The sequence below is a fragment of the Dermochelys coriacea genome, chromosome 3, assembly GCF_009764565.3.
Source record: "Dermochelys coriacea isolate rDerCor1 chromosome 3, rDerCor1.pri.v4, whole genome shotgun sequence".
NCBI classification, from domain to species: Eukaryota; Metazoa; Chordata; order Testudines; family Dermochelyidae; genus Dermochelys; species Dermochelys coriacea.
This window is the reverse complement of record NC_050070.1, coordinates 92,103,079-92,121,950: the sequence shown is the minus strand read 5'-3', so window position 1 is coordinate 92,121,950 and position 18,872 is coordinate 92,103,079. Positions and strand designations below refer to the sequence as shown.

Below are 18,872 nucleotides of genomic sequence, written 5' to 3'. Positions count from 1 at the left end.
AGCTGGATGAGGGATGTGCTCTGTGACGATGAGGCCTCTTTCTGGGCCCTAATCCAATCACGCCTCCAGGCAGAGTTCCTCTGGGTGCTGTCCACTGGTTCGTTAGACACCTTTTGAGGAGCAGAGAGCACTGTCGGTGGTTTTCTGCTTGCTGACCCCCTCTGCAGCTCTCTGATTTTTTTTTTTAAACCTTTAACCTTCACTTGTCATTTGTTGTCTGCAGTACTCACTTGTGGCCTGAGTCCAATGGCTCCTCCCCCATTGGAGGGAGCAAACTCTATCTTTGGGTGGGCCTAGATCCACCTGTCCCAATACCAGCAAATAGTACACACTAGCAGATTACATTACAGTCCTGGGGGCCTTTATTTGAACTCAGATATTAGAAATTAAAGATGAGTGCATCAATGATTATCTAAGAGATAGCTGCAATTCATTTTTGTGGCCTCATCCAGCCTAATATGCACTAATATATATATGGATCTGTGCTTGGAGGTGCTTGTGCTTGTGCTGAAAAATGCCTACTAGTTATGTGCTCATAATAAAAAGGGGGGAAATCTCCATTTTAATAGAGAGTTGCTGAAAATATTGCAATTTCCTTTTGAGTCTAAAAGTCCGAGCTAGGCCAATAGGGTTTTAATTGTCAAATTTTAGGCAATATTACTGAGTTCTGGTTTACAGCCATGCTATGCACAGTTTTGATTGTTGTTTTCATACCCTAATCTTTCTGGATTTTAACCTCTCATGCCTCATTGCTCAGCAATGGAATGTTGATCATCAAATGGAATGTTGATTCCAACAGAGGATTTTACTACCCTCCATAAACAGAAATTTGGGAATAACATTTTAAATTAAACAATTGATTATTGCAATGCTCAATTTATTGGCATTCCCACTCATTTGATCCATAGGCTACAATTTGGTACAAAATACAGTGGCTGAAGTCAGTGATTGTGACTCCGATTTTTCTCCTTTTGCACTGATTGCTAGTTAATTTTATAACTACTAGTAAACTTGAACATAAATCCCATAAAAAACAGGAAATAGTGTATCTTTATGAATCAGTGGCTTTTTATACTCTGTGCTGGATCAGCTGATACAAGGAGATCTGTATTTTTGTTCCCAAAATGAGTTAACTTGGATGGTCCCTCATTTATCTGTTTGCACGTATACCATGGAAGTCATTGCCTATTGCATTAGATATGCCTTTACTTTTCACTGGTTTATTAACAATAAATGATACCTGGTCTCTATAATGCCACTATCCTTGAAGCATTTCAAAGTACTTTGAGGCTCAATCTTTGTAAACTTATAAACATAAATTGGACGGAAAGTTTAAGCAATTTGTCCAACATCCTACAGTGTCAGCTGAGACAACAATCCATAGTAGTGATTCTTCCTTTGCTGCTTTAATCACTGGAGCACAGTGCCTCTTCACTTAAGATTAAGTGTTCAATGCATTTGTTTTCATGATCGTTCAACTCATTTACCACTGCAAGAGAAATTCACTTTTAAATGACTCACTGACGATATGGGCAGGAAAACTTAGGTCAAATAAAACAAATCACTTTTTGACTTAGCAGGTCACCCTGAGGAGTTCACTGATGCAGGAGGTGCAGTCAAATGCTTTGAACTGGATATGAAAAAGATCTGAATAATTGAGTATTTTTGTCACCAACACTTGGAGATCTGATCGCTCCAATAATATGAGTGGTCAAATCAAAGGGCATAAGCTGATTGCTGGTGGGATATGGTCAGTTTTGGTTTTGTTTTTTTTTTTTAAACTCATAAGTGCAAGATTTCACAATGATGGGGGTTTGGACTTTCTCTAAAACATAAGGTGTAATGATTACTGTTGAAAACAAGATACTGGACTTGATGGTGCTAACCTGATGGCCTGATCGCATATTGCAAATGTTAGATTCCTAATTTTAAAGTTATAAAATTACTCAGCATAATGTTTTTGTTGATCTATTAAATACAGGAATATCCATTTAGATTTAGAGTGAAATTCACCTCTGTAGGGGGCCAGCAAAACATGAAGGGCTTGTCTACACAGTGCGGCAGTATGATCTATGGGGGTTGTGAATTGTAGAGTGCTCTAATAGGTTGTGCTCCATGTGGACCCTGCTGGCATGAACTAAAAGATACCTAGTGTGCTTTAATGTACCTCTGACCTATATCAGCACGAACTAAGTCCCTTTTAGTTTGTACCAGCAGAATCTACAGCAGTTTCTGCACAACACAGTGGTCTATCAGGGTGCCAATTGAAAAGCACACTGCAGTGCCATGTAGACAAGCTGTTAGGGTATGACCATATCCTGCAGTCACAACATGTGATTGCAGCTTGAGTAGGTATGCCTGAACTAGCTTTGATCTAACTCGCTTGGGTCCTGGAGCAGAGACACTGCAGCAGTGTGAGCTTCAGTGCAGTCTAGTCCCACCAGTAATTAATTACCCAGGGTTCTCGCCAGGCTTGTACAGTCCATGCTGAAGCTCTGTGACCTGAGCTAGGTAGAGCAAACCTAGCTCGGGTATACTTATTCAAGCTGCAATCACACAGATTGCAATGTAGACATACCATTAAGCAACCTCTAGCTCAGGGTTCTCAACCTTTTTCTTTCTGAGGCCCCCACAACATGCTATAAAAAATCCACAGCCCACCTGTGTCACAATAACTGGTTTTCTGCATATAAAAGTCAGCATTGGCGTTAGGGGGTAGCAAGCCAGGCGATTGCCTGGGGTCCCATGCCACAAGGCCCCCCGCGAAGCTACATTGCTGAGGCTTTGGCTTCAGCCCCAGGTGGTGGGGCTCAGGGCCCTGGGCTTCAGCCCTATGCAATGGGGCTTCAGCTTTCTACCCTGGGTCCCAGCAAGTCTAATGCTTATCCTGCTTGGCAGCCCCCCTGAAATCTCTTGCAGCCCCCCAGGGGGCCCCAGATCCCTGGTTGAGAACCACTGACTAGCTTTCATTTAAGCCCCTGCTGTAGAGTTCAAGTGGTGCATAGGCCTTTTGCTGACCTCTGCACAAGGGTGAATTTCGCCCTTAGAGAGTACTGGATCCTTATTCCATGGAATACAATATTTATTGAAATTTAACTATGTAGCAGAAAAGAACTTTAAAACTTTTAGAAGTTCTCAGCATTTAGGCCTTTGTTCAGCAAAGCAGTTAAGCACATGTGTAATTTTAAGATTAGAAATAATCCCATCCCTTTTCAGCAAAGCACTTACTTGTTTAGATCTATTGACTTCAATGCATATATAATATTTCCTTTTTTTAGCTGACTAGAGGATGGGAATTACTCACCAGCCTGAAGTTAAGCACATGCCTCTTGACTTTCTGAAATGAGCATCTTTTTTTCTTCAACTTTCTGTGTTTAGCTTTTGATTAAAGGAGATTTGTTTAAGTTTGAGCTAAGATGGTTTAGCCAATTTTAAGAATTGGGCACTTTGTGGCTGGGAAAGGCATCCCCACTAGCAAAGCTCTTTATGTACCCAGGAAAATGGTTCTTCCTAAGATATGTAGGTGAGAGGCTCCATCCTGTAGACCCCGGAAGGTGCACAGGATAGGGTGTTCTGGTAATGGTTAGCCAAACAACTCCAGAATTTCTGGTGTATCAGCAGAATGTTGAAGTCCTGAAGGACTTTTTTTTGTTTGTTTTTTTCCTAACTTTTTAAAAAAAAAATCTAGGAAATTCCATAGGAAGAATGACATTCAGAGAACAAGAAGACTGCACCGGTAAGCATTCGGATATAAGGAGATGCTAAAGTTTCAAACACAATCTTACTCAGCCCCTGTTGTGTGTGTGGATAATGACATGGTTTTTAATTGCGAGATCACATACTATTTCTTAAACAATATACATTTTTTCAGCAAAGTGTAGCATTTTGTAGTACCCTACACTGGTCTCTGAATGCCGAGCAGTGTCCTTGAAAGTCATTTCATTTAAATACAAAAAAACCCCACAGTGAGTAGTACTTACTCAACACACTGCAGGTTTAGTATAACACAGAGTAATAGCGAAAAAGTTGCTAAGAGAGGCCACTCTAGTTTGCAGTTAGTTATTGTCTTAGTTAATGGCTTCATCCTCTATATTGCATCTAAGGCAAGCTATGCTGTGCATAGGTCAATTTGTGTAATAGTTTGTGTGGAATAAATTTACTAATAACCATTTGTGATTTAATTAACATGCAGTGACTCTCTTATGAAATCTTTATTGGAAAGACTCATTTCAATGTGCATTCCAAACTCAGTTCAGACATTTGTTACACTCTAATTTGCACAGATAGTTATTTCTGGTTTTTTTTTTTTAGGATACATTTACATTTCAAACAACTAATTGGCAATTTTTGTACACTTTTTAGTGGGCAAGGGAGGCAGATATCTACTGCCAGAATTCTAAATGACTTTTTTTAAAATGCATAGTACGATCACGATTCATCATGCCATATTCAGCTTTGAAGAGGTATTCTCAACTGATATGTAGAATGTCTAGTACCAGTGATTAAAAGGATGTTGCAGTAGAATAGTGATAAAAGTTAACAAGACAAACCTCTTTACCTTGTAGCAGAATATGATCCAGAGATTATATCTGTAGTTATCAGAAAAATAGCAGTTGTCACTGAGCAGGTCAGAACAGGAATTTGGATATGATGAGTGCCCCTGGGGACAATGCCATATTTGTAGAGAGCTTATAATGACTACTTAAGTGTATAGGGGCTAATACATTGCCTTCCTACTGGGCTATGCTACGTATGAAAAACTTGATCCCATTGAAATTCATGGCAAAAGGCCTATTGACTTCAGTAGGAGCAGGATTGGTCTATAAATGAAAACTAATTAAAGATAAATCGTGGTAATCAATTCTAAGACCTAAAGCCCAGATTCTGCGATGATTTAGTCTAAGTGTTTGCAGGATCGGGGCCTTAGGTAGGAAATAAATTGTCACCAAAAGGAATGTATCATAACTGATTTTTTTCAATTTTTTTCTTAGAAACACCTGTCACCTCTTTAAAATCTCCATTACTGTGAATGTGTCTGGTGTCTCTAAGTGGTGCTATTCTATTGCTTCACCCCAGCAGGAAGTCCAGTCTGCTGACCTAGATTGTGATAAAGGAAGTGCTAATCAGCAGATTGGCCATGTAAGGGCTGAATTGGGAACATTGGAAACAGAATTGAGCAGTTTAATGGGAAATATACTTTAGTGGGGGATGATGGGGCAAATCAAGGAACCAGGGGCAATTAGTATGCATGCATTTTTGCAAGTGCAAGTTTAAGTAACCACATTTCAAAATTTGCCCTTGGATTGCAAATCCTGTCCTTTTACAATACTATGGATCAATCCATTGGTAGTGGGATACTTTTATATTTTCCACTTCTTTTAGTTAAAAATGCAGTACTGGATTTCTGCCAAATAGATGATGGTATCCGAGCTGGGTTAGTAAATATCCTGAAATGACTGTGTGAAATTAGTTGGCTATTTTTTTTAACTTGCTAAAAACCAATCAGCAGTTTGAAGAAGATGCATGTAATATTGATTCAGATATAGAACTTGCAAAGAATTATAAAATGTGCTGTAGGGGGGAAAAACCTGCCCAAGAGGTGGGGGAGAAGATGGACTAGACAATTGTGTTTAGTGTGTGTTTTTAGGTCTAAGTCCAGTGCATCGTTACATTCTTGGTTTTCACACCTGAGCTCCAGAAAGTCAAATGCTGGTTTAGCAAATCAGATTATTCTGAGAATTGATGGAATCATTCCAAGTAGAAAACAATAAGATATGGCTACTCTGATTTGGTTGAAGGTGGAAAGTCTTATGTCCAAGTGAGATCTCTTGGGCAATTGCACAGAAAGTATTCAGCCTAGGAGGACAATGATCCAACACCTAACTCAAGGAAGTCAATGATAGTAATGAACTGCTAACCTAGAACCATAAAATTAGAAGGGACCACAAGGGTCATCTAGTCTAACCCCCTTGCCAAGATGCAGGATTTGTTGTGTCTAAACCATCCAAGACAGAGGGCTATGCAGCTTCCTTTTGAAAACCTCCAGCAAAGGAGCTTCCACAACCTCCCATGGCAGTCTGTTCCATTGTCCTACTGTTATTACAGTTAAGAAGCTTTTCCTGAGATTTAATCTAAATCTGCTATGCTGTAATTTTTACCCACTGCCTCTTGTCCTGCCCTCTGGGGCAAGAGAGAACAACTTCGCTCCACTTTTTTTTTATAGCAGCCTTTCAAGTATTTGACAACCGCTATCATGTCTTCCCCTTAATTTCCTCTTTTCCAAACAAAACATGCCCAGTTCCTTCAGCCTTTGTTCATATGGCCTGCATTCCCGAATTTGATCAGCTTTGTTACTTTCCTCTGGATCCTTTCCAGTTTCTCCACATCTTTTCTACACACTGGTGACCAAAACTGGATACAGTCCTATAGCTGAGGCCTAACCAGCGCTGATAGAGTGGTACTTGCCTGCTATGCCTCTGTTCTTGCAACCAAAAATTGCATTTGCTTTTTTTTTTTTTGCAACAGCATCACCTTGCTGACTTATACTGAGGTTGTGATTCACCAGATCCTGCTGCCAAGCCAGTTTATTTGTGCACTGGGAAGAAAAACAGAAGTGTAGCACCTTACATTTTGTCTTTGTTGAATTTCATTTTGTTGTGTCTAGATCAGTTCTCCAATTTATCAAGATCCCTCTGAATTTTAGCTCTAGCCTCCAAAGTGTTGGCAAACCCCCCCATCCCCCAGCTTTGTGTCATCTGTAAATTTGATCAGTATGCTCTCTATTCCTAGATCCAGGTCCTTGTTAAAGATGTTAAACAACACTGGACCCAGAACAGATCCCTGTGGAACCCCACTTGAGATGGCCCTCCAATCTGATAGTTATTCTTTGTTTGTGGTTGTTGAAGTCTAGATATATTATGTCCACTGCATTCCCCTATGCTCCAAACCAGTTACTCTGTCAAAGAAGGAAGCTGGTTTGGCATGATTTGTTCTTGGTAAATCTATGCTGGTTGCTAGTGATCACCCCTTCATCCTCCAGGTACTCACAAATTGAATGTTTTATACATTGTTCTAGTAGCTTCCCAGGTATCAAAGGGTCTCCTTTGATATCTGGGACCTGTTACAGTGTTGTTTAAACTGGTTTGTTAAAGCCCACCATGACACCTTTCTATGCACTAGCAAGGTCTACATAGCCCAATTAATGCACAACACGCCAATGCACTTTAAAAATCCCACCCTCATAATGCACATTGCTGCATAGTGTAGACAAGCCCTTAGAGGTCTGCTTTGAGAGTTCTCGTGTCTAGCATCTGGACCCCGTTCTTCCCACCTCCTCCTGTTCAGTTGATACACATGCAGTGAGATTGATTGGAAAGTGGTGATGGGGGGGGTGAGGAGGAGGGACTTGCATGAGAAGGAAATAGAATAATGTAGGCAAAGGAATTAGAGAGCAAAATGCAAGGTAAGAAAGAAATGGGACTGGAGATGGAGAAGCTGTGAGAGAACAGAAAGAAGAGAGACCCTAAAATACTGTAATAAGAAAAAGGGGACTGAAGGCAGGGAAAGGGAAAAGAAAGACAGATGCAACCAAGACACAGTAAGTTATGTTCTAAAATATATATTTATTAGAAACCTGGTTGAGCATGTTCCGGTTAAACACAGGAAAAACAGAAGTAAAGAATGGAAGTCATAAAAGAGCAACTTGAGGGAAACAAGAGAAAGTAGGTTTCAGAGTAGCAGCCGTGTTAGTCTGTATTCGCAAAAAGAAAAGGAGTACTTGTGGCACCTTAGAGACTAACAAATTTATTTGAGCATAAGCTTTCATGAGCTACAGCTCACTTCATCGGATGCATCACAAAAGCTTATGCTCAAATAAATTTGTTAGTCTCTAAGGTGCCAGAGAAAGTAGAACTTGAGAGAATTTTTTTTTAAATAACACTTGGTCAGTTTTAGAAAGGCAGCACACTGACTGTTCTGGGAATTTTCACTCCACTAAAATCATCTAGTAATCACCTCTCTGTTCTTTCTAAGGCTATGTCTACCCTGCACTTTGTTGTTAAAACTTTTGTTGCTTGGGGCGTGAAAAAAGACACACACCCGCGCACCCAAACAACAAAAGTTTTAATGCGGTAAAGCGCCAGTGTGGACAGCACTTTGTTGGTGGGGGACGCTCTTCCGGCGACAAAGCTATACAGCCCCTTGTGCAGGGTGGTTTTATTTTGTCGCCAGGACTGTGCACCTTACAATGGCAATGCTGCAGCGGCACAACTGCACCGTTGTAAGGTGCGCAGTGTAGACATAGCCTTGGTCTGCCTCATTCAATGATAAGCTCTCCACCTCAGCTCCAGCTCCATTGTTTGTACCTCGGTACTGGTCAGACAGAACTACTTCCTTCTATTTGTGCACCCTATGAGCCAGCACCCCAGTAGATTTTGTCCGTACAGCTAATGACAGCTGGAGGTGGGAGCCACTAACTGAATTGGCAGGTACATCACAAAGTGGCTGTCAAGCTGCACAGAAGCCAGCATGGCAGGTGCACTAGGTGGTGTTGAGAGTTCTGTGCGCCCTCAAACTCATTTCTCACTGTGGGAGCCTCTCAAATCCTCAGACCACCTTTGATCACAATGGGGGAGTATTGGTATCACTCAGTGGGAAGAAATAAGAAACACTGAGTGCCGTTTCACTGAAAGTAGGTAAAATGACTTCCATCTGTGATGCTCCAAGTTCTTTTACTTGTATTATATAACAAAGCACTGCTAATTAGCTTTAGTTCCTCCTACAGTTTCTTTTTTATTTGCTTCTTCAGTGTGGTTCTGTTCTGAAACATGACTGTAAATAGGGCCTCAGTTTGATAAGTAGAAATTTTTCTGACCACTGGTCTTGCAAATGCAGCCTTGCATATGAAAGGGAATCTGTTCTTTCTGGCTTGTGCATTATCCCCAGGCCAGTAAGAGAGATTCTACAGGCTAGTTTATCCTCAATTAAACTTGTGTAACCTGTGTCTCCCTGTTCTGCCCTCTTTTACAGCTGTGCCCACACCAAGATTGTACACGTGTCACGGGGGATGGGGGGAATTTGGCCCTGCACTTGGAATTTAGTAGTTAATGTTTCATTCACTTGCATGCATATTTCATGGCTGTGCTGCTAGAATGCATATGCCTTATCTGACCAGCCATCTGACTGGATGCTAGTAGAGTTTGACAAAAATGTAGCTTTGAAAAATAATAAATCTTGATGAGGCAATCCAATGATTGAAGACATGCCATACTACCTGTGCTTTATGCTGTTGTCTGAACCGTTCCATGGGATCACAGCCCTACATACATATTTCTTTATGCTGGATATTATTGTAGATTATACGGGCCTGTAGGTTCAGGTGCCAAAACAGAGGGGAGGGTGCAGCTCCTTATCAAGAGCTGTTGGAGGCTAGTACACTTCCTAGCAGGAGGGCTTCCCTAACTTGTGTCCCTGTTGCAGTGGGTAATTTCAGGGGCACAGAATCATTGGGATGCAATTCTACCCCAGGCACACACCCCTCCTTCATACCATCTGCCTTCCCCTTCCACTGGCCTGGCCATACTCCCTGTGCCCAGGGCTGCTGTTGAGAGAGCTCTGCACCTGCTGTAGGGCCCTCTTCACGAGGGATAATCCATTTGGCATACACCAGCCCTACAGCCCTTTCCACCGGACTATGTATATCAGAGAACAGTGATTAATCTGGCCCTATATAAACAGCAAATAGTGAAAGGCTAGTAGTGCCTTTAAAAGCCTAAACATAGCTGCTACCATGAATGTGTATGTTTTCCATTAAAATTGATAATAGCGCATCTACGATGTGGGTCTCAAAGATCCTTACAAAGATGAATATAGTTATCCTGAGTAGATAGCTGTCATGAGCAGGACAGGCTTTCCACAGACAGGTCTCATACAAGTCTCAGAACAAGTAACTTTTCTCTGCATTCTGTCAGTTTTAGATTTGCATGTACATTCTGTCACCCAGGAGGGTGACCGTCAGACTGTGACTTAACACCCCAAGGCTGACTCCCTCTACAAATTGCAATGGGTGGTTTGTGCTACATTCTCTAAGCTTACCCATGACCACCACAATTTCCTGTTACAATAATTTGAACAGAGGAAGTTATGCAGAAAACAAGTAAGTTTGCTGTCTTAATTTCTGTATATTTGATTAAGAATTTTAATTAATGATGCTTGTTACAGTTTATACAGAGTGCTCCCTAAACTGCAGTATAGTTTGGATGGGGAAGGGGCTTGTGAGTCAGACAAATACGCAAGGTAATTTCAGAAGCATTATAGTCTTCTCAGCATGTTGCTCATAAGCAGCTGTATAAGGTTCCAGGAGACTCTTTCATTTATAATGCTGAAACTGAGGAAAGTAGCTTAAATATTCAGCTGTGAGATATTACTGCAGCTGGGATTTCTGATAAGCAAATTGAGCCTTTTGCCATTAGAAAATCTACTGTACAATTGTCAGTGTTCCTTAAAGGCAGTAATAAAAAAGCAATTCCACGTGATCCAAGCCAGAATGTTTTAAAAGTGACATTTATATCTTTTGTTGACCTCTTTATATACTACTGGGGTGCAAGCTGGAGACCGCTCTTAACGTTCATAAAACAAGTCATTCAATATAACGGATATCTGTACCTTTTTGCTAATAGTCATGGTTTCCTGCCTGTGTAAGAGGAAATGGGGTGGAGGGGAAAAGCAAGCAAGTCCTCCATCTGACACTCAGATAACCTGTTCAAAACGCACATGTGTTCTGGTGCCGTTCAGAAGAGACGTTCTTGGTATGTCTGTTTATTTGTCTCCTTTGCCATTGCAGCTACTGCACTGCAGTTAGAAGCTTAAATCCTCATTGCATATATAACTTTAGTTCCCAAACAATAGGCCAAACTAGAGAGAGAATATCAGCTGCTGTATTTTTTCTGGACACACAATGCCTTTGTGAGGCATGTTGTGGGAAAATTTGGGTTGCTATGCAGTTGTTTTGCTGGTAACATGGGAACTAAGCCAAGCTAGAGCAAGACATGAAGACTGTTCTCATTAGTCCATGTAACAGAAATCCTCAGCAGTTATTTTGCTCTTAAGTTTTCCTTTATGTCTGTGCATTTCAGAAAACTGCAACTCCCTGCTAGCTGTGTCGATGCTGCTGTTTGGGCCCGACAGGCCTTCTCAGAGAACTGCTGCTACATGCATGTCAGGCAAAATCATAGTCAGAGTTTTAGGCCAGAAGGGACCACTAGATCATCTAGTCTGATTTCCTGTATATCATAGGACACCAACACCCCCCTGCACCAGTACACTAACCCAACAACTGAAGTTAGACCAAAGCATTACAGCCCCTAAGAGATTAAACTATTATGCACCATAGGTAGAGAATAGGAAGGACTGAGGTGCCCCAGTGCTCAGGACCCCTGCAATACCAGGGAAATCCTGAGGTCTTTATTCAGTTTAATTCTATCTTACTCAGACAAAACTTCCACTGGCATCAATGGATATGAATGGTTTTAGAAAATGAAAACCAAGCAATGAACTAAAAATGTAGCAAATACTAAAGTTAGGGGTAAAAAAATTCTTGCTTAGGTCAGAGCAGAAAGGAAGGTAGAAAACAAATATTTATTAATATTAGTGCCATTTGCACTCACTTTGTTTTTATCTTCACTTCATATACCCATTCAGCTAACTCTGCTTAAGATCGAACAGACTAGAACTGCTCTGAATGCCCACCATATGCTAAATATACTAATTTAAATAATCTTTAGCTGCATGTATAGTGCTATGCAAAGGCCAAAGGAGACTCCTGGTAGTTTGTGTGATGACCTGCAAGCCCCTGAGTCTTGTAGAGGCAGCCTTGCTAATTGGAACTAATTTCAATTTCTGAGAGAACACAGAGGATAGGGTATATCCATTGGGTAATAAACTACTGCATTTCAGTAAAGAGTGAGAGGGAATCTTAAGCACTTTAGTTATAGAATTAGAGATGCAACTCCAACTGACAGCAAGGCAGAGAGCAGAACCCTGGAAGAATCTCCAAATACTGCAAAGACACCCCAAATTGTATAGAAATAGGATATTTTTAGCACCATTACTCAGCTTTTAAAGATTCTCCATTGTCCCCTTTGAGTCTGGGGAATATTTGTCACAAAAACCACCTTTACAATTGGCATTACTTGTCACCCTTACTGGCAGTGTCTAAGGACTGAATGGGCATGGAAAATGGACTAACCTCTCACTCTAAGGGTATGTCAACATTGCAATTAAAAAACAGCAGCTGGCCTGTGCCACCTGACTGAAGCTTGGGCTAAGGGGCTGTTTAATTGCAGTATAGCAGTTCAGGCTTGGGCAGCTGCCTGAGGTCTAGGACCTCTTACCTCACAGGATCTCTGCAAACCCAAGTCAGCTAGCATGGGCCAGCCATGGGTTTTTAACTGCAGTGTAGACATACCCTAAGAGGTAGTCAGCCTGAAGTGTGGGATAGATTTCACTCCCACTACACTTACTGTACATATTCTTTGGATAAATCAATGGTTTTTGACTTCCAGAACTATCAACCAGGCACCTTTTCCATACATTACATTCACACTTCTTTCTTGTCAGTGGCGGATTTAGAGTTAGTGGGGTCCTGTGCTCCGCTTCATTTTTGACCCCCCTCCCCCACCCAGGGACCCAGCCAAGAAAAAGAACATTCTCTCTTATCTCCCCCATCTGTTTTTCTTTCTTTCTTTTCTTTTTTTCTTCATCCTCCTCCTATTTTATAAGTAATAGGAAGTCAATGAAAATAAAGGGAGGTACCTTGATTGTTTTTGTAGTCTAACTTTTTTTCCACTGACCACTTGAAAATTGCTAAGGGTCGAGGCAGACCACTTAATGATCTTTCAAAATATTGTTTGTACCTTTAGCTAACTATTGTAAAGTGCTTCGGATAAGAGCGCTTTATAAAAAAAACATTGGGGTGCGGGATCTGACCAGGAGTTAGGATGTGGGAGGAGGCTCAGGGCTGGGGCAGAGGGTTGGGGTGCAGAGTGCTTACTGCGGCAGCTTCAGTTTGATGCGAGGGGTGCAGGTGGGGATGGGGGGTGGTGCAGGAGCTCCTGTTTGGCGCTCAGGGCAGCGGTGGGTTTGGGGGGTGGCAGGAGTCAGGGTAGGTGTGGGGGGGTGCAGGAGTCAGGGAGGTCAGGAAGTTGGGGTGCATGGGGGGTGCAGGAATCAGGGCTGGGGTTGTGGGGGGTGCAGGAGTGAGGGCATAGGGGTAGACCAGGGGTGGGGGGGGCGGTATATAGGGGATGAGAAGCTCTGGGCTGGGGCCGTCCCAGTCACGGCCGCTGGGTTACCCTACTGGCTGGCTGGTGGGTGCATCCCTGCCCTGCCGCTGCCAAAGGGAGCTGTAGCGGTAGCAGCACATGAGAGGTGAGACACCCTGGCCTGCCACTCCCTTCCCCTGGCATTTTTCCAGGGGCCACCAGCAGCAGGGCACGCTAGGGACTGCACCTGTGCTGCCCGGTGTCCAGAGGAGTAGGGCAGGCACGGACAGACGCCCCACCAGGGGAACACGCATGCCTCCCCTACAGCGCACCCCCCAGCCAGCCCCTCACCTGGCTGCCTGCTGTGGCACATGGGGCCGCCAGTGCCAGCCTGCAGAAAGAGTCCTGGAAGCCAGCAGGAGCTTAGCTCACCAGCTGGGAGAGCACACCGCATGCCACGCCTACAGCATGGCTCTTAAACGGCTCCCTCCCTGCTCTCCCTCACAGCTTCTGCCCCTGCAGCCATCCCCCCCCACCTCAGGAGATGTTAGGCTGCCCGGCCCTGGGGCCCATGCCAGGGCACTGTGTGTTTCATTGTAAATCTGCCTCTGCTTCTTGTTTTAATATCTGAGTTGTTTTGCTGATTAGTTGTACTTCCTTTCACAGGAGCGGGGATAAAGACACTTTTAATTAGCATTGTTAGTTTTAGCTTTAGTTAAGGTTTTACTTGAATATTGCCACCCCCACTTTGGGAAAATGAGTCCTAATTTCACCCTGAGAGTTAACCCTTTTTTGTTAGACTGTGGTGTACAAGGTGTACAACCCTTTTCTGTTTGACTGTGGTGTACATTTATTATTCAGCAATGCCGCTATTATACAATTCTGGGCAGTTTTAATTGTATAATAGCGGCATTGCTGAATAATAAATATGGCTTTTCACAGAGCCAAGTATGTGTATGTGTCTCTCCATTGCACTCATTTAACTTACAAAGCACAAAAACATTTTGATAGAGCATAATAAATTAGGATTTGACTTTATGTAGTGTGCAGTGATTATACAGCGAAACATGGCAATGATTTTTATATTCAATAATAGCATATGTACACCTTTGTACATTTATTTTATTTGTATTTCTTATGATTTACTGCATCTTAGACTCAAGGGGCTAGATTCTGTGTTGCACTGCCTGGCTGGCACAGGTGGACACAAGGGTCAAAGGTAGTTTTGCGCCATTTGGATTATGGAGTGTACTCCAGCTAGACAGTCCTGCAGCTATTGAGTGTCTGTCCTTCTACCTGTCTGTGATATGTACCCTCCCACATGCCCCACATATATGAAACTCCTTTAGAGCCCCTATATGCTGACATAGCAGTGTGTGGAGTCCAAGCTACAGCCAAAATCTGGCCTCTAATTGGCCCCATGTCAAATTTTACATGATTAATTTACTTAGCTGGCTATACATCACCACTGATACATATCATTGTAGCAATATTGCTAGCTCCAAAGGTTCAAAAATCACAAGTCAGACCCCCAAAATCATGAGTTTTTTTTAAAAAAAGGATGATATTGTGGTTTTGGTTTGTCTTTTTATTTTTGATCTTCCCCCAGCCCACCCCAGTGTGGGTGTGTAACGGGTGTTACCCATCTCCCAAATTTATTAAGGTGGTTTTTGGCCCCGTTGCAGGAGCTCTCACTCCTACAACTGCCAGTCTCCTGCCCACTAATTCATTCTGCCCCCTGCTCTCCATCAACTCTGCCTTCATATCTTCTCACCCCACCCCCAGCCTGAGCTCTGCTCCTCCTGCAGCTCTTGGGCTGGAAGAGTCTGCAGTTGGATCCTCTCCTCCTCCTTCCCAGGCGGGGTGCTGCAGGGATAGGGAGGAGGGGAGTGGAGGTGCTGTTCCATCCCTGTTGCTCACAGGAAGGGATGGGAGAGGAGGCAGCAAAGCTGCCCTGAGATGTTGGACTCTTTAGCTCTGTCCAAGGTGGGGGGTGAGAATGGTGTTGGCTCCTCAGGAGATGAGGGAGAGCTCAGCCTGCTTCACAGCAGCTCTACTTGGCTTCTCTTCCACAGGTGGTGGGGCAGTGCGGGAAGGCAATCAGAGGAGTTTTTCTCCCAGTCAGAGCTTATATTCTTCTTGCGCCATTGCCAGACTGGCTCCAGCCCCAGCTGAACTCTCCAAAAAATTGTGAGTTGGCAACACTATAATATAATTGACAAGAACAATAGCCCTCCCTCCAAGCTACTGCGTTCTTAGCTAGCATCTCCCAAGATGCTCAAGGTAAAAGATAGGTTTTGCCATGTATGCAGAAGGTTAACAAATCCAGCCTGTGACTAGGGCCAAGCAAGTTTCAAAGCCAAGAGCCCACAGAGAGAGCACCTTGCAGGCATCTCCTCCCTTTTAAAGAGAGGGGGCTCCAGCTTGACTGCTTTCCTGATCACAACCATGGCTGTGTGGTGGGAGAAAGTAGTGTCTCAGGTGGCCTCTAAATGTAAACCAGGCACTAGAGTTGAAAGGAACAAGCAGCTGGATTTCATTTCTGCAGCAGGAGGCTGGGATGGACCTAAACATCCCCTGGCACATGCATAAACACACTCTTTATGTTTGTCAGCCAGCTATGCACCAATGATGCTGTGGTGGTTTCAGGTTATATTTGGGGGAGGGAAAGGGAGAAAAATTGCTTTTCAGGCCCACCTAAAAACGCTAGGACCAGCTCTGCTTGTTGAAATGTTTAGCCTTTTCTGAGGCTGGAACTGAAGCTGCTGCTAACACAGCCAGGCAACTATCAGCCCATGGATGCACCTGCTCTTGCTACAGCAGCTGTTATAAGGGGAACTCCTTTCTAGTGTCCCTCACCACTACCTCCAATAGTGTATTGGGGATGCACTACATAATTCCTGTACCCCTGCTAGCTGCTTCACTTAGTGGGAGTTCCTGCAAGAAGCTGTGTTCCCTGGCCCAGCCAAGAGTTTGGGAGGGGTTAGAGCCTGATACAGCCAAATCCTCTATATGAGCCTGGGGAGACCTGCTCCCTAACCCACCATCTAGGACAGACCTCCAGCAATCAGGGGAGACCCACCCATCTGAAGAACCAATCCAGCCACCCAACCACATGACCAGAGTGGACCCATCCACATCCCCACCCACACCAACCACCACACAGACAGAGGAGTGATCTACTTGCCACTATCACTGGTGCTGTGAGAAAAAATTACCAGATAGGGTACCCACCCGGGGAATGAGAGGTAGGTCAAGAGTTACTGGCTAAGAGTAAAGGATAAGGGGGAAGTACTGAATGATTTTTAGCAGATAAAGAGTAGAGAACCAATGGCTTTGAGGGGAGAAATCATTTGATTTATTTTGGTTATTTAAAAGAAAGCAAAAACTCTGGGATCAATGGACTTTTTTTTAAAGGGAAGATATAGTGGAAGGCAAAATATTTTATTCACAAATATCACATATATTGTTGACTGATGGAAAAAAATTGGGGGAGCTTCTTGTTAAAATTTTGGCACCACATCACTATCCATGTGGTAAGAATTATGTGCACAATTGCCAGTGATATAAGTGGGGATTGCAGAAGTGCATTCATTAAGAAAAGACAGATACATCTCTCATTGCTTTCATAATTTGCTAATATTTGCAGCAGCTGTTCTCCACAGAGTTCTAGAATCTTCCAAGTGAGCATTAAACCTTTAAGAAAATATCCCTAAGTATTGTTCTGCCTGTAATTTTAACTTGATGTTCATGTGCCATGTATTGTAACCAGCGTATATGGTTTTGTTTTAATCATGCAGAAGCACTTTCACAGAAGGATATAGAGCATTGCATGGTGACTATTTTAAATGTTATTAGCCTTCACACACAATAAAATGTTTCAGAGTAGCAGCCGTGTTAGTCTGTATTCGCAAAAAGAAAAGGAGTACTTGTGGCACCTTAGAGACTAACAAATTTATTAGAGCATGAAAGCTTATGCTCTAATAAATTTGTTAGTCTCTAAGGTGCCACAAGTACTCCTTTTCTTTTTACAGAATAAAATGACTCTGACAAAGTCACTGAGAGATTGTTAAAAGCTTGTCAATATGGTATCCATACAAACTATTGATGGAGAATCACATTTTGCAGTGAAATCCACCAGGGAGAAAAGAATTGCAAAGAATTCAGTAAAAGTGCCAGCAGTAAGTTGACATAATTGGCTACATTTAAGCTTTTTTCCCTTTTCCCCACTTCTTTCATTTAAGTCAAATAAATTACACATTCAACTAACTGCGTCATGGTAATAATTGTTGTCTTGGAGTCTGCTTCAAACCAAGGATTAGGCCCTTCCCCTCCCCATCCACATGTATGTGTACACGGTCCTATTTTTTGCCAAATCCATTATCTCAGTCATCTGAGATAACAAAAGTAGCTACCCATAGAAAGTGGTGATGTGAAAGGTCCAAAAGCATGGAGTTATTTTGATTTAGGGTGTTAGGCAATAGTAGAAATAACAGAGAAACCACTGTTGAAGGGGAGTGGAGACATTTTGTAAAGCTGGGAATGGGATTTTTATTGCCTTCTCACTGCTGCAGTTGTAGAAATGTTTTTATAATGTTCCCCATTCCTTCAAAACAGCAAATTATAACATAAGATCAAGAGATAGTCAAATGAGCTGATTGGCTACTGTAAACGCTTGTACATGCCAATTGTGGCTACATAATGCAGAAGAAAATCCATATGCTTTTTTTGGTTCCACTTTCAGTTTGTAATAGCAATAACCACCACCGTTCAGGCCATTTCCTGAGGATTCAATGATTGGCTGGAGTTAATATTCCTCACCTGGCCCTTGCTCCCAATCAGTCATTAATCTTCAGGAAATATCCTCCACCTCAAACATTATGATATGATAAAGGTCTGTAAAATCAAGAATGGCATGGAGAAAGTGAGTAGGGAGCTGTTATTTATCCCTTCACGTAACACAAGAATCAAGGGTCACACAATGAAATTAATAGGCAGCGGATTTAAAACTAGCATAAGGAAGTACTTCTTCACAAAGTTAACCTGTGGAACTCATTGCCAGGGGATGTTAAGGCCAAAAGTATAACTGGGTCCAAAAAAGAATTAGAGAAGTTCATGGAAGATAGGTCTATCAATAGCTGTTAACCAAGATGGACAGAGACATAGCCCCATGCTCTGGGTGTCCCTAAACCTCTGACCAGAAGCTAGAATTGGATGACGGGATAGATCACTTGATAATTGGTCATTCCCTCTGAAGGATCTGGCACTGATAACTGTCAGAAAATGCAATAATGGGCTATGTGAACTATTGGTCTGACCCAGTATGGCCATTCTTATGTTATTACCTAAATAATCTTAGTGCAGATCAGTACACATGGTATTCCGATGTGAATAACACAGTATGGGCGATATATGGGGTGCAGCAATGTAAATGGTGAGGTGGCATTGAAGGGGAGGGCTGGGAGTCAGAAGACACGAAATGAAGGGTTCATGAAACTACGGCACAGTCTCTGCTGGAAGGGGCAACGTGCGCAGTACTGGAGCTCAGCCACATGAGAAGGTGTGTACCCTGGAGTTTACAAAGTAATGGGGCGGGGTCTCCTCCCCCTTTAG

The 18,872-nt window shown here is 42.7% G+C and overlaps 1 long non-coding RNA gene across 1 annotated transcript; it reads left to right on the top strand.

The window, feature by feature from the left end:
* The first annotated feature begins 10,045 nt into the window (after positions 1-10,045).
* Positions 10,046-17,130, top strand: LOC122459327. Its single transcript, XR_006279939.1, has 3 exons — positions 10,046-10,153; positions 15,335-17,032; positions 17,074-17,130. It is a non-coding gene; the product is annotated as an uncharacterized LOC122459327 (long non-coding RNA).
* Positions 17,131-18,872: the final 1,742 nt, after the last annotated feature.